This window comes from Grampus griseus (assembly GCF_964374135.1).
Source record: "Grampus griseus genome assembly, chromosome: 20".
In the NCBI taxonomy this organism is placed as follows: Eukaryota; Metazoa; Chordata; class Mammalia; order Artiodactyla; family Delphinidae; genus Grampus; species Grampus griseus.
This window is the reverse complement of record NC_139014.1, coordinates 24,044,170-24,056,696: the sequence shown is the minus strand read 5'-3', so window position 1 is coordinate 24,056,696 and position 12,527 is coordinate 24,044,170.

Here is a 12,527-nt window from a genome sequence, read left to right as displayed (position 1 = left end):
AACGATTTAGTGGAAAGCACTTTGGCTCGCAGCTGACCGGGTAACGAACAGCTGAGGATGCTTTTGCCTGCGCGTCATCTATCCCCCCTTCTGGTAAGAGCCCCCCAGTTTCCCTTTAGGGAAGCACTTCTCCACTCCCGTAACCAGTGTTTGAGGGAGCTGGCTCCCTCCAGCCTCCCTCCCACTGGGGTGAGCACATCCAGGCTTGGCAACTCCCTTTGAACACCACCAGGCAAGTGGTCCAGGGCATCTGCTGAAGCCCAGTCCCAGTACTTTCCTGGTTAGGACTGCTGGGTGAGGATAATGTAAGCACAGGCTGCAGGAGGAACCAGAGAAAGCAGACAGAGAAAGAGAGTGGACCTGGCAGCATCATCTGAGCTCTGTGAAATGAATTCTACCCGGGCCCTGGCTTTCAGAAGGCAGGGAATCACCTCATGTGTGGGTGACCAATTTTTTAAAGTCAACCTGGGACACAGTCATACCAGACAAAATGTATAAGGGCATAATAAAATCATATATAGTATATACATGTTTTATGACTTAAACATTAATATATGAAAATAGTTATTTATTTGAAATTATATGTTATTCTCTGTTATTTACTTTTCTGGTCCATAAATGCTGTTATATAAACAAAACAACAATAGGACTAGTTAAAAGAGATTAGTACTAATTGATAGTGAGACCAATTAAACAAATAATATGTGCGAGAAAAATATAACAATATTTTTATAACATCTCTTTTGTTCTCATATAATTTTATAAATTTATTTTAACTCTTGAAAACTTTTCATTGGATATTAAAATTCTGTGGGCTATATTACTGTGTATTCTTTTTTTTAAAATTTATTTATTTTTGTTTGAGTTGGGTTTTTTTTTTATACAGCAGGTTCTTATTAGTTATCTATTTTATACATATTAGTGTATACATGTCAATCCCAATCTCCCAGTTCATCCTACCCCCACCCCCACCCCCGCCACTTTCCCCCATTGGTGTCCATACGTTAGTTCTCTGCATCTGGGTCTCAATTTCTGCCCTGCAAACCAGTTCATCTGTACCATTTTTCTAGGTTCCACATATATACGCTAATATACAATATTTCTTTTTCTCTTTCTGACCTACTTCACTCTGTATGATAGTCTCTGGATCCATCCACATCTATACAAATGACCCAATTTCGTTCCTTTTTATGGCTGAGTAATATTCCATTGTATATATGTACCACATCTTCTTTATCCATTTATCTGTCAATGGGCATTTAGGTTGCTTCCATGTCCTGGCTATTGTAAATAGCACTGCAATGAACACCGGGGTGCATGTGTCTTTTTGCATTATGGTTTTCTCTGGGTATATACCCAGTAGTGGGATTGCTGGGTCATATGGTAATTCTAATTTTAGTTTTTTAAGGAACCTCCATACTGTTCTCCATAGTGGCTGTACCAATTTACATTCCCACCAACAGTGCAAGAGGGTTCCCTTTTCTCCACACCCTCTCCAGCATTTGTTGTTTGTAGATTTTCTGATGATGCCCATTCTAACTGGTGTGAAGTGATACCTCATTGTAGTTTTGATTTGCATTTCTCTAATAATTAGTGATGTTGAGCAGCTTTTCATGTGCTTCTTGGCCATCCGTATGTCTTCTTTGGAGAAATGTCTATTTAGGTCTTCTGCCTATTTTTGGATTGTTTGTTTCTTTAATATTGAGCTGCATGAGCTGTTTATGTATTTTGGAGATTAATCCTTTGTCCATTGATTCATTTGCAAATATTTTGTCCCATTCTGAGTGTTGTCTTTTCATCTTGTTTGTAGTTTCCTTTGCTGTGCAAAAACTTTTGTTTCATTAGGTCCCATTTGTTTATTTTTGTTTTTATTTCCATTACTCCAGGAGGTGAGTCAAAAAAGATCTTGCTGTGATTTATGTCAAAGAGTGTTCTTCCTATGTTTTCCTCTAAGAGTTTTATAGTGTCTGGTCTTACTTTTAGGTCTCTAATCCATTTTGAGTTTATTTTTGTTTATGGTGTTAGGGAGTGTTCTAATTTCATTCTTTTACATGTAGCAGTCCAGTTCTCCCACTGGACTGCTACCACTTAAGCACCACTTATTGAAGAGACTGTCTTTTCTCCATTGTAAATCCTTGCCTCCTTTGTCATAGATTAGTTGACCATAGGTACGTGGGTTTATCTCTGGGCTTTCTGTCCTGTTCCATTGATCTATATTTCTGTTTTTGTGCCAGTACCATACTGTCTTGATTACTGTAGCTTTGTAGTATAGTCTAATGTCTGGGAGCCTGATTCCTCCAGCTCTGTTTTTTTCCCTCAAGACAGCTTTGGCTATTTGGGATCTTTTCTGTCTCCATAAAAATTTTAAGATTTTTTGTTCTAGTTCTGTAAAAAATGCCATTGGTAATTTGATAGAGATTGCATTGAATCTGTAGATTACTTTGGGTAGTATAGTCATTTTCACAATATTGATTCTTCCAATCCAAGAACATGGTATATCTCTCCATCTGTTGGTATCATCTTTAATTTCTTTCATCAGTGTCTTATAGTTTTCTGCATACAGGTCTTTTGTCTCCCTAGGTAGGTTTATTCCTAGGTATTTTATTATTTTTTTTACAATGGTAAATGGGAGTGTTTCCTTAATTTCTCTTTCAGATTTTTCATCATTAGTGTATAGGAATGCAAGAGATTTCTCTGCATTAATTTTGTATCCTGCAACTTTACCAAATTCATTGATTAGCTCTAGTAGTTTTCTGGTGGTATCTTTAGGACTCTCTATGTATAGTATCATGTCATCTGCAAACAGTAACAGTTTTACTTCTTCTTTTCCAATTTGTATTCCTTTTATTTCTTTTTCTTCTCTGATTGCTGTGGCTAGGACTTCCAAAACTATGTTGAATGATAGTGATGAGAGTGGACATCCTTGTCTTGTTCCTGATCTTAGAGGAAATGCTTTCAGTTTTTCACCATTGAGAATGATGTTTGCTGTGGGTTTGTCCCATATGGCCTTTATTATGTTGAGGTAGTTCCCTCTATGCCCACTTTCTGGAGAGTTTTTATCATAAATGGGTGTTGAATTTTGTCAAAAGCTTTTTCTGCATCTATTGAGATGATCATATGGTTTTTCTTCTTCAACTTGTTAATATGGTGTATCACACTGATTGATTTGTGTATATTGAAGCATCCTTGCATCCCTGGGATAAGTCCCACTTGATCATGGTGTATGATCCTTTTAATGTGTTGTTGGATTCTGTTTGCTAGTATTTTGTTGAGGATTTTAGCATCTATATTCATCAGTGATATTGCTCTGTAATTTTCTTTTTTTGTAGTATCCTTGTCTGGTTTTGGTATCAGGGTGATGGTGGCCTCATAGAATGAGTTTGGGAGTGTTCTTTCCTCTGCATTTTTTTGGAAGAGTTTGAGAAGGATGGGTGTTAGCTCTTCTCTAAATGGTTGATAGAATTCAACTGTGAAGCCATCTGGTCCTGGACTTTTGTTTGTTGGAAGCTTTTTAATCACAGTTTCAATTTCATTACTTGTGATTGGTCTGTTCATATTTTCTTTTTCTTCTTGGTGCAGTCTTGGAAGGTTATACCTTTCTAAGAATTTGTCCATTTCTTCCACGTTGTCCATTTTATTGGCATAGAGTTGCTTGTAGCAGTCTCTTAGGATGCTTTGTATTTCTGCGGTGTCTGTTGTAACTTCTCCTTTTTCATTTCTAATTTTAATGATTTGAGTCCTCTCCCTCTTTGTCTTGAGTCTGGCTAATGGTTTATCAATTTGGTTTATCTTCTCAAAGAACCAGCTTTTAGTTTTATTGATCTTTGCTATTGTTTTCTTTGTTTCTATTTTATTTATTTCTGCTCTGATCTTTATGATTTCTTTCCTTCTACTAACTTTGGGTTTTGTTTGTTCTTCTTTCTCTAGTTCTTTTAGGTGTAAGATTAGATTGTTTATTTGAGATGTTTGTTGTTTCTTGAGGTAGGATTGTATTGCTATAAACTTCTCCCTTAAAACTGCTTTTGCTGCATCCCATAGGTTTTGGATCGTTGTGTTTTCATTGTCATTTGTTTCTAGGTATTTTTTTATTTCCTCTTTGATTTCTTCAGTGATCTCTTGGTTATTTAGTAACATATTGTTTAGCCTCCATGTGTTTGTGTTTTTTATGTTTTCTTCTTTGTAATTGATTTCTAATCTCATAGCGTTGTGGTCAGAAAAGAAGCTTGATATGATTTCAGTTTTCTTAAATTTACTGAGGCTTGATTTGTGACCCAAGATGTGATCATTCCTGCAGAATGTTCCATGTGCACTTGAGAAGAAAGTGTAATCTGCTGTTTTTGGATGGAATGTCCTATAAATATCAATTAAATCTCTCTGTTCTATTGTGTCATTTAAAGCTTGTGTTTCCTTATTAATTTTCTGTCTGTATGATCTGTCCATTGGTGTAAGTGAGGTGTTAAAGTCTCCCACTATTATTGTGTTACTGTTGATTTCCTCTTTTATAGCTGTTAGCAGTTGCCTTATATATTGAGGTGCTCCTATGTTGGGTGCATATATATTTATAATTGTTATATATTCTTCTTGGATTGATCCCTTGATCATTATGTAGTGTCCTTCCTTGTCTCTTGTAACATTCTTTATTTTAAAGTCTATTTTATCTGATATGAGAATTGCTACTCCAGCTTTCTTTTTATTTCCATTTGCATGGAATATCTTTTTTCATCCCCTCACTTTCAGTCTGTATGTGTCCCTAGGTCTGAAGTGGGTCTCTTGTAGACAGCATATATATGGGTCTTGTTTTTGTATCTATTCAGTGAGCCTGTGTCTTTTGGTTGGAGCATTTAATCCATTCACATTTAAGGTAATTATTGATATGTATGTTCCTATTACCATTTTCTTAATTGTTTTGGGTTTGTTTTTATAGGTCCTTTTCTTCTCTTGTGTTTCCCATTTAGAGAAGTTCCTTTAGCATTTGATGTAGAGCTGGTTTGGTGGTGCTGAATTCTCTTAGCCTTTGTTTGTCTGTAAAGCTTTTGATTTCTCCATAGAATCTGAATGAGATCCTTGCTGGGTAGAGTACTCTTAGTTGTAGGTTCTTCCCTTTTATCACTTTAAATATGTCATGCCACTCCCTTCTGGCTTGTAGAGTTTCTGCTGAGAAATCAGCTGTTAACCTTATGGGAGTTCCCTTGTATGTTATTTGTCATTTTTCCCTTGTTGCATTCAATAATTTTTCCTTGTCTTTAATTTTTACCAATTTGATTACTATGTGTCTTGGCATGTTTCTCCTTGGGTTTATCCTTTATGGGACTCTCTATGCTTCCCGGACTTGGGTGGCTATTTCCTTTCCCATGTTAGGGAAGTTTTCGACTATAATCTCTTCAAATATTTTCTCGGGTCCTTTCTCTCTCTCTTCTCCTTCTGGGACCCCTGTAATGCGAATGTTGTTGTGTTTAATGTTGTCCCAGAGGTCTCTTATGCTGTCTTCACTTCTTTTAATTCTTTTTTCTTTATTCTGTTCCGCAGTAGTGAATTCCACCATTCTGTCTTCCACGTCACTTATCCGTTCTTCTGCCTCAGTTATTCTGCTATTGATTCCTTCTAGTGTATTTTTCATTTCAGTTATAGTGTTGTTCATCTCTGTTTGTTTGTTCTTTAATTCTTCTAAATCTTTATTAAACATTTCTTGCATCTTCTCGATCTTTGCCTCCATTCTTTTTCCAAGGTCCTGGATCATCTTCACTATCATTATTCTGAATTATTTTTCTGGAAAGTTGCCTATCTCCACTTCATTTAGTTGTTTTTCTGGGGTTTTATCTTGTTCCTTCATCTGGTACATAGCCCTCTGCCTTTTCATCTTGTCTTTCTGTGAATGTGGTTTTTATTCCACAGCCTGCAGGATTGTAGTCTTTTTGCTTCTGCTGTCTGCCCTCTGGTGGATGAGGCTATCTAAGAGGCTTGTACAAGTCTGCGTTGGGTTTTCCTTGCTGCGTGCAGGCTTTCTCTAGTTGCGGTGAGTGGGGGCTGCTCTTCATTGCAGTGCTCTACTCATTGGGTGGCTTCTCTTGTTGTGGAGCAAGGGCTCTAGGTGCGCGGGCTTCAGTAGTTGTGGCACGCAGGTTTAGTTGCTCCGCAGCATGTAGGATCTTCCTGGACCAGGGGTTGAACCCATGCCCCTGCGTTGGCAGGTGGATTCTTAACCACTGCACCACCAGGGATGTTCCTATTACTGTGTATTCTTTTGTTTTTTGTGGGTTTTTTTGCGGTACACGGGCCTCTCACCGTGTGGCCTCTCCCGTTGCGGAGCACAGGCTCCAGATGCGCAGGCTCAGTGGCCATGGCTCACGGGCCCAGCCGCTCCACGGCATGTGGGATCTTCCCGGACCGGGGCACGAACCCGTGTCCTCTGTATCGGCAGGCGGACTCTCAACCACTGCGCCACCAGGGAAGCCCTGTGTATTCTTAAGATACATAAATGTGAGGCTTTTAAAAAGGAGAACAGAAATATAATAGGACAAATTAAACAGATATTACCCATATTTAATTTAAAAAAGAGCAATGACATGTTTCTTCCTGTCCCATGGCATGGTAAGGTAATTTGACTCTTTCTCTTTTCTCTTCCAGTAACTGAACTGCGTGAGGTCTTTATTTAGGATGGCCTTCTCTTCTTTTATGTAATAGTGCAATTCCAGACAGGCAACTGTAAAATCCACTTGGACCTACAGCTTTGCTCTTATCAATCCTACATTATACTGATTCCTTGGTGTCAGTCCAGTACGACGACGTGAAACTAAAAATCCTCTCAACATAAACATTGGAGAGCGGAATACTTAGGATTTTACTTACTGACAACAGCAGGTTTTTAGACTTGTAGAAATCAGTTTATAGCTCTTGAGAAATGTCCTACTTTTATCTACAGACTTTTGGTCGACCAGCTTTTATCAATCCAGTCTTTTGCATCTATGAGTTCATCATACAGACTCTCCGTATCCAAAACGTCCATCATTTTTAAGGACTCAGATGTCACCAGAAGTTTAACTTCTTTCTCAGGGAAAACAAAGCACAGAGGTAATTTGAAGTTGTGAAATCAAAGGTGAAATGATGCGATGGTTAATTTTATGTGTCAGCTGGATCGTGTCCTTGGGGTGCCCAGATATTTGGTTAAACATTATTCTGGTTGTGTCTGTCAAGCTGTTTCCGAATGAGATTAGCCTTTGAATTAGTAGACTGAGTACATTGACTCTATAAATTCCTCTCTCCAACGTGGGGGGCCTCATCCGGTCCTTTGGAAGCCTGAGTATCAGACTGAGACTGGAACTTACACCATTGGTTCTCCTGGGTCTCAGGTCTTGGGATGCAGACTGGAACCATACCTCATCTCCCTTGGGTCTTCAGCTTGCTGACTACAGATACAGAAGTCTTCTCAACTACCATAACCACCTGAGCCAATTCCTTATCATGAATAAGTATATATCTATATATAGATAGATAGATATAGATAGATATGGATGCCCATATCTATCTATCTACATATCATCTATCTATCTATCTACCTATCTATCTAGTCTGTCTATATATCTATCTAATGTTCTATTGGTTCTGTTTCTCTGGAGAACCCAGACTAATACAGTTTTCAAATAAGTTAAAGTTTTAGTAGAGAAATTAAGAAATTCTTGAAGCAGTCTTATTTCCAAAGTATGAGGGGTTTTTTTCTGTATATGAGTTTTTGTCACAATGTACACATGACATTGAACAACTCAGATGCCGTTGGTTCATCCTTTTCTAGGCTCCTCATGGCCTCTCCAAAGATCATCATGCAGTTCTGGAGAAACAGCATAAACATCTGTTTTACTGTAATCCCTTTCTCTATGCTCACCTTTTTTTTTTTTTTTTTTTTTTTTGCGGTACACGGGCCTCTCACTGTTGTGGCCTCTCCCGTTGCGGAGCACAGGCTCCGGACTCGCAGGCTCAGCGGCCATGGCTCACGGCCCCAGCCGCTCTGTGGCATGTGGGATCTTCCCGGACTGGGACATAAACCCGTGTCCCCTGCATCGGCAGGCAGACTCTCAACCACTGCGCCACCAGGGAAACCCCATGCTCATCTTTAATGTACTTCCAAATTAGAGACATTCTTTTTATCTTACCCTTTAAAAATACGATTTTACAGCAGGTCAACATTCTAATATCTCTGCCATGGACAGCAATTGAGCTGTTTTGTAGGCACATGCCTGAGGAAGCGATCTCATTAACCGCTTCTGCACATTTTGAGAAAACTGAAAAGTGACTGAAAAAAATTCATTATGAAAACCTCAATATCACAGAAAAGTAAATCACACTCCTTTCAACAGCAATGTGCACAGGAGGTGCGGTCCATTTAGCAGGTAAGATCTTTTCTATTTTTTGGTAAGAAGTTTCCAGACTGAATGGAATTTGCCAAAGTTTACATTTGCCCTGTCTGCTGAATATCCAAGATAGATGAGCAAGATTACTTTGTATGTGGATAAGATATCAACAACCTTTCGTTTTGTGCTTTCTGTGGATTTTTAAAAACCTTCATAGAAATCAAGATGACCATTTGAAACTCTGTTTTTCAAATCAAGGTACCTAAGAGCTGGGGTGGAACATCTTTTTGTTGCCATGATTCAGACTTGAAATACATGGCATGACTGTTGGTGAGATCTGACAAAATCAGCTCTCTACTGTTGGAGGTCATGACGTAGGTTATCGAAAAATCCCCTTTTGCTCTCCCAGGGGACATTTTAGTTGCACCGTCTGAATCAGGTAATGTAACTTCACTCAGTTTCACAGTGCTGTCAAGGAAACTATATGATGATACCTGCTCATTCGTGTAGGATGCCTGAGCCACTATTTGTGAGTGAGGATTGTGTCTTTTGGGAGATGAAAAACTTTTGATTGATTTATAATTACTTGCCTGATTCATCCCAAATTTGTTGAGATTCCATATATATGAGTCTCTGTGTTTGCTTCACGGCCCCTTCTTCAAGCCCAAATTCTATTCTGCATATTGTGCAGTTCTCTGTTTTGATTATTTACCTCCCCATTCCAGTTCTATATGTCTTTCTGTCATTAAAACAACACAGTCATTCAGAGAAAGACAAATATTATACGATATCACTTATATGTGGAATCGAAAAAATAGTACAAATGAATAAAACAGAAACAGACTCACAGACATAGAAAACAAACTTATGGAATTAATATTGTTAAAATGGCCATACTACCCAAAGCAACCTAGAGATTTAATGCGATCCCTATCAAATTACCTATGACCTTTTTCACAGAACTAGAACAAATAATCCTAAAATTCGTATGGAACCACAAAAGGCCCAGAATTGCCGAAACAACCCTGAAAAAAAAAGAACTAAGCAAGAGGCATAACCATCCCAGACTTTAGACAATACTACAAAGCTTCAGTAATCAAAAGAGCATGGTGTTGGCACAAAAACAGACATATGGATCAATGAAGCAGAATAGAGAATGCAGAAATAAACCCACATGCCTATGCTCAATTAATCTTCAACAAAGGAAACAAGAATATACAATGGGAAAAAGACAGTCACTTCAGCAAGTGGTGCTGAGACAGTTGGACAGCCGCATGTATATCAATGAAGTTAGAACACACTCTCACCATACACAGAAATAAACTCAAAATTGCTTAAAGACTTAGACATAAGACATGACACCATAATAGTCTTAGAAGAGAGCATAAGCAAAACATTCTCTGACAAATTGTACCAATGTTTTCTTAGGTCAGTATCCCAAGGCAATAGAAATAAAATGAAAATAAACAAATGGGGCCTAATCAAACTCATAAGCTTTTGCACAGCAAAGGAAACCATAAACCAAATGAAAAGACAACCTACAGAATGGGAGAAAATATTTGCAAATGATGCGACTGACAAGGGTTAATTTCCAAAATATACAAACAGCTCATACAACTCGACAACAAAAAAACAAACAACCCAATCAAAAAATGGGCAGAAGACCTAAAGAGACATTTCTCCAAAGAAGAAATACAGGTGGCCAATAGGCACATAAAAAGTTGCTCAACATAACTAATTATTAGAGAAATGCAAATCAAAACTACAATGAGGTACCACCTCATGCCGGTCAGAACGGCCATCATTAAAAAGTCTACAAATAACTAATGCTAGAGAGGGTGTGGAGAAATGGGAACCCTCCTTCACTGTTGGTGGGAATGTAAGTTGGTGGAAAACAGTATGGAGGTTCCTCAGGAAACTAAAAATAGGATTACCATATGATCCAGCAATCCCACTCCTGGGCATATATCCAAACAAAACTATAATTCAAAAAGACACATGCGGACTTCGCTGGTGGCGCAGTGGTTGAGAGTCTGCCTGCCAATGCAGGGGACACGGGTTCGTGCCCCGGTCCAGGAAGATCCCACATGCCGCGGAGCGGCTGGTCCCGTGAGCCATGGCCGCTGAGCCTGTGTGTCGTAACGCAAAAAAAAAAAAAAAAAAAAAAAAAAAAAGACACATGCACCCTTATGTTCATAGCAGCACTATTCACAATAACCAAGACATGGAAACAGCCTAAATGTCCATTGACAGATGAATGGATAAAGAAGATGTGGTACATATATACAATGGAATATTACTCAGCTATAAAAAAGAATGAAATAATGCCATTTGCAGCAACATGGATGCAGCTAGAGATTATCATACTAAGTGAAGTAAGTCAGAAAGAGAAAAGACAAATACCTTATGATATCACTTCTATGTGGAATCTAAAATATGACACAAATGAACCTATCTGTGAAACAGAAACAGAATCAGGGACAGAGAGCAGACAGATAGTTGCCAAGAGGAAGCGGGTAGGAGAGGGTTGAATTGGTAGTTTGGGATTAGCAGATGCAAACTGGCGTATATAGAAGGGATAAAAAACAAGGTCCTACTGTATAGCACAGGGAACTCTATTCAATATCTTGTGATAACCTATAATGAAAAAGAATTTTTTAAAAAAGAATATAGATATATGCACATATATATGTATAACCGAATCACTTTGCTGTACACCTGAAACTAATACAATATTGTAAATTAAGTAGACTTCAAAATAAATAATTAAAAAAACCCCACAGTCCTTTAGCCTTTTTCACCTGGTGGTGTCATTGGTATTGTAATTATTCTCATCTTCATTATCTGAACTCTTAAAATACATGGTCACAGTATTCACATTGTTAAAAATGAGACTATCACCATCTCAATCCACAGGCCAAGTCAAAGGTAGACTGCTAAAGTCTCTTAAGTTACTCACTTCAGTGCCGTCACTCAGAGTGATGCAATGATGATGACCCATTAGAGTGAACCATAAATCACAGTTGACAACACAACATTAGCTGAATTTATGTCTACTTTTTTTTGGTTAGATTTACTCCTATGTATTTCTTTTTTTAGCATTTGTAAATGGTATTGTATTTTTACTTTCAGTTTTCATTCCTATTATATAGAAGTATGATTGATTTTTATATATTCATCTTATATCCTGTGACCTTGCTGAACTCACTAGTTCTAGGAGGGTTTTTTTTTTTTTTAATATATTCCTTGGATTTTCTTTGTAACACATCATGTCACCTGCAAATAGGAACAGATTTGTTTCTTCCTTTCTGATCTGTATGTATTTATTTAATTGAAGTATAGTTGATTTATAATAGTGAGTTTCAGGTGCACAGCAAAGTGATTCAGATACATATATATATATATATATACACACACACACACATATATATTTCAGATTCTTTTCTTTTTTAAAAAAATTTATTTTTAAAATTATTTTTATTTTTTTGGCTGCTTTGGGTGTTCGTTGCTGTGTGCAGGCTTTCTCTAGTTGCGGTGAGTGGGGGCTACTCTCTTCATTGTGGTGCACAGGCTTCTCATTGCAGTGGCTTCTCTTGTCGTGGAGCACAGGCTCTAGGCACGTGGGCTTCAGTAGTTGCAGCGCAGGCTCAGTAGTTGTGGCACGTGGGCCCCAGAGCACAGGGGCTTCAGTAGTTGTGGTGCGCAGGCTCAGTAGTTGTGGCTCGTGGGCTCCAGAGCGCAGGCTTGGTAATTGTGGCGCACGGGCTTAGTTGCCCTGTAGCATGTGGGATCTTCCTGGACCAGGGATTGAACCTGCATACCCTGCATTGGCAGGCAGATTCTTAACCACTGGACCACCTGGGAAGTCCCTCATATTATTTTCCATTATAGATTATTACAAGATATTGAATATAGTTCCCCATATTATACAATAAATCTTTGTTGCTTATCTATTTTTTATATAGTAGTGTGTATCTATTAATCCCATACTCCTAATTTATCCCTCCCGCCCCTCCCTTTCCCCTTTGGAAACCATAAGCTTATTTTCTATGCCTGTGAGTCTCTTTCTGTTTTGTAAATAGATTCATTTGCACTATTTTTTAGATTCCACATATAAATGATGTCATATAATATTTGTCTTCCTCTGTCTGATTTACTTCACTTAGTATGATAATCTCTAGGCCC